Source organism: Schistosoma mansoni, chromosome 6, assembly GCF_000237925.1.
Source record: "Schistosoma mansoni strain Puerto Rico chromosome 6, complete genome".
NCBI lineage: Eukaryota > Metazoa > Platyhelminthes > Trematoda > Strigeidida > Schistosomatidae > Schistosoma > Schistosoma mansoni.
In genome coordinates this window covers 13,904,144-13,908,768 of record NC_031500.1, presented here as the reverse complement: position 1 = coordinate 13,908,768, position 4,625 = coordinate 13,904,144, and positions in this window count along the sequence as shown.

The following is a 4,625-nucleotide window of genomic DNA, read 5'->3' as shown; positions in this document are numbered from 1 at the left end:
GACTCGAACCTATTACCGTTCGCTTCACCCCATTGCACAAGCAAGTGGCTATCAGAAATCAGTAGCTGAGTGGATAACGTGATAGCGTTTGAAACGAAAGGTACTGGGTTCGAGTTCCAAAGTGAACATCAACTCTCATATGCAGGTACATCTATCTGGTGAGTCCCAAATAGGACGAAACGCTCGTCCTGGATTCCACTACTAGCCACTATCCATCTTTGCTTATAATATCAAGAACATTGATTGATCATTGAACAGTGATGATTATTATTGTTTACTGAGTCCATTTTGGTGTTGATCAAATTCTGTTGATCAAGTTGTAATGTTTTTACTAGTCTTAGTGACTCGATACAATATGTATATTGATCTTACACGAACTCAGTCGCTTCTGAAAAAGTTCATTGATAACGTTTCAGACTGTAAAACTGGATAACGCAGTCTTGAATCCGCGTTTGAATATCAGTTGCCTCAAACTTACAAGTAAATCTTGCTGACGAGTGCCAAGAAACACAAAATCTGGGTCGAGTAGGGTTCACTACTGACTATCTCTATATACATAAAATTAAATCATTATAAAAATTAATTTTCTTAGATCTATCTGGGTTAATTGGCAGGAGCTTTCATTGTCATTCCGAATTGAATTATCAGCATCTACCTTAAGTAGAAGTAAATAGTTACACTTACTCAAATAACGCATGTTCTATTTAAAGAAATCTCATGATTATTCATAACTATGAACCATTAGAAGCTGTCTTTGAATACAAATGGAGTATCTGCTTCCAGAGAACTCCGCGAAAAATCAAACAATACCCTAAACAACAGTAATATCCTCACTATATGATTGAAGAGAGAAAACAGGAATTTAAGAAATGTTTGATATTCTGAGAAATCAGAAACTTGTTACAACTCTGTTTATGTAGTAACGACCATGACTTTAGAATATTTGACTATTAAAGCATATTAAAAGCAACAATACTCAGTTAAATATTAGTAGCAAAGGTCCATAAAGTAACATGAACGGAAAGAATTTCACCGAGGTCTTCACTGTTTTTCAGAACTATAAGTTACTGATATAACAAGAAAAGTTAGATTATTTGTTCTTCACAGTAGTAAGAATTCACTCGACGATTGCTTTCCCTCAATAGTTTTATCATCCTTTAGTTCATTTATATACTGATTAAGTGTTGCATTTGGTTAGTCTCGGATTATGTCATGAATTGAGTTTATCTACAGGAATCGATAGATTGGATCTGTGTTGACATGTCTACTGATAATGAATTAGCCTGAGTGTACAATTCCGTCGTTTCTAAAGGTGATTTCGTGACTACATTTGTCTATAAGTATTCATATAAGTGAAGATTTTATGGTGTCATTCAACTGCTTATATATGCTCATGAATGGGCGACTAAAGAGAACATCAATTTTTACTAGTTGATCTAATGAGTCTCGTCAAACCCATGTTGAAATGTTTTCTTTTTGGTTTTATTCATACTTCTTATGAAAATGTTTGGTATATCGACTAGACCATGATCATTTGTTCAATTTCTTGGAAAAAGTCAATTATTAGTGAGTAGTCGCTGAAATACAACAAAGCTCATTTGATCAGTTAATGATTTTAACGTTCATACATTCAATAATAAAACGGTGATTTAGTCAATAAATAACTATACATTTAGTATAAAGTTTAGGGAATCGTAGGAGTTACGCACAATTAGAAATACAAATATATGATCGAGTAACCGTTAATTATTAATTTAAGTGAATGGATTCTATAGATATTAGTCCAATATGTTGGTTGCGTTCGTCACAGACTGGTCTCAGATTGAGTAACATTGAAAACAAGATAGGACTGAAGATCTCTTTCGTCCTAGTGTGGAAATATACGGTAGTGTGCTCACGTGACTTTGTCATGGATTATATTCAGGCCCTTCAGGTATCTAAAAGAATGCTTAACCATGAAAACTACTGAGTCGCGCTTGAATGGTACATTTCTGGGTTGAATAGACTTGTAATATAGTGTGATGATTATTCAATAACATTGGTGACAATTGTTTTACTCTTGAGATATCTGATATCTACCATTCACGACCACTGGACTCCAGTCAATTAATTCTAAAGGTTAAACACTAAACTCTAGGCCTTGAGGTCCTTAACTCTATCCATGACAGGTCCTCTGGTGAGCACTTCTGATGTGTCACATACTAGAATTAAACGACTACCCAGTATTACTCTGTTTCTCATACAAGTATGATAGAAATCAATCCTCAGAGAATATGGTCCATTAACTGATTACTAATTCTGTTTACATCAATAATAAAGCAGCCGTTAAGTAGTTGAATAGAAGTTGCTTTTTTGAAATTTCGCTCTAACTTACCTTCTTCTATATGACATCCGGTGTAAATTAATCTTGTTGAAAGAACGGTTGATAACTTGAAAATATAGGTGAGATTTGGTGGGAAATTAACCTGTATTCTAGTCATTAGGCTTCACAGAATCAAAACGCGATATTCTGTATACAATATATACAAAATTTAGAAAAACACCAACTACAAGGAACAAGTTCTAGTATAGAACACTTTCAAATGACCTGTCCATGATTCATTCAAAGCGATACATTATATAACTTTAAATACTGTACGATTCCTTAGATAAGAAGCTCTATAGCCTAGGTTTCTTTCTAGTTAACCCCCTTCAGTAATGCATATTTAATATCCGAAAGCAAACGATAGTGATGGTGATCGGTTGACTGACTGATATAAAAACATGAATTAATGTACTCTGAATCATTGATCTACAAGGACATTATGCCCGGTTCAAATGCTAATGCTCATACATCCATCCCATATAGGGATAATGAGTAGTCAAATTTTCTTAAGAAAAGCTACTTATATTTAATAGTATGTTTAGAAAATGTTTCTCCACAGAAGATTAAATAAACGAAAGTTATTGAACCTTTGTTTTTGATGCAACGAGCAGAATAAAAGTATTTTGTATATGCCACTATATACTACTATAAAACGATAATACAATCAGTGACCGAGATCATGTTACTACTGCAGTGGATACTGAACTGTTAAATTTCATACAGACTGGAATCACTTTATACCAGATATATGATTTATAACAAAATATACAGAGAACCACAGTATAGGGTAGACAATACTTTATCCAACACAATCACATTCAGCCTACATTCAGAGAGTCCACAGTAGAAATCAATAATAGTAAGAAAAGTCAGATTAATTAGTTACCAAATTGAGGGACCGTCTATCCGTACCTCGGTAGCCAGTCAAACCTTACTTTCAGCATCAGTCTTATCTTACTCCAAGGTTTACTGACAATTGAAATTTGATGACCATCTGTCATGACGGAATAACTGATCCATGAAAAACAATGAAAAGAAGGAAATTAAAAAGTGAAAATTACAAAACAGTACTAAGGAATTACTGTATATATTTCCTGATAACCAGTTGTGAGTCCTTTACTTAAGATATTAAGTCATAGATTACGATTATCTCTTGGAGCTTTAGTAGAAAGACTCGAGATTTTGAACTAATACAATTCAGTACGTAGTCGATTCATGAACCGATAGTGTACCTTTTTTTTTAGCCGCTGTCAGTATTTCCCCAGTCTATTCCTGGTCTGGTTATCTTGTTACAAATTGATATAGTTAGTGTATACAAAACACATTTGTGCACCATCTAAGTTGATGAGAATTTAAAAATTTTTACCAAGAAATAATCACTTCTATATAATATCTTACTTCAAGCATCATCATTCCTAGCATTTAAGTAACTAATTATGTACAGTTTTGAACTCTATAACACCAGTCAACATTAAATATCGTTACCGAACAGTTTTACGGTTAAATACGCTAATCAATGGAATTGAATCTAGTGTTGCAATGGAGAATACTATAAAATTCTTTATTCCTATCCTCTCTATTCTGTTCTCCTATATGACTAACATTTTCATAGAGTTACATAACTTCTATTCATTGAATAATATAAAACTAAATTAGTAAAATTTTATTAACTCCGAAGAAGTGACTTACATTGAGTTACGAAACGTTAGAAATACGATTTTTTTTCCTACTCATTAGAATATGACAAAAAGTATGTTTGAGAAGGGGGTTTTGTGGAGATTTCAGTAATTTTATATAGTTGAGATCATGAGTCAATTGAAGCTAGACAACCATGAAAAACCTGGAAGCACTGGACGGCCGTTTCATCCTATTGTGGGACTCCTCAGCAGTGCGCATCCATGATCTCGACTCGCGAAATGCTAACCCAGGACCTATCAGTCTCGCGCACGGGCGCTTAACCTCTAGATCACTGATCCGGCATGAAACAGTGTTAATGTTTAACTTCAACCGATCTACGAAATTGAGCGACACACCCACCATTGTCTTCAGTGAGTTACTATCTCACAGCAGACGTGGTTTGAACTCCATTGATCACTGTTTCTCACTAGAATTCCAGGTAATACCTCTTGAAGCCAGTCACTAGTGAACATATATTAATTAATATCAGAAGGGGTTTTTGTGGATATTATATTGATTTTAATAGTTGAGATCATGAGTCAGTTGAAGCTAAACCACCATGGAAAACCTGGAAGCACTGGAC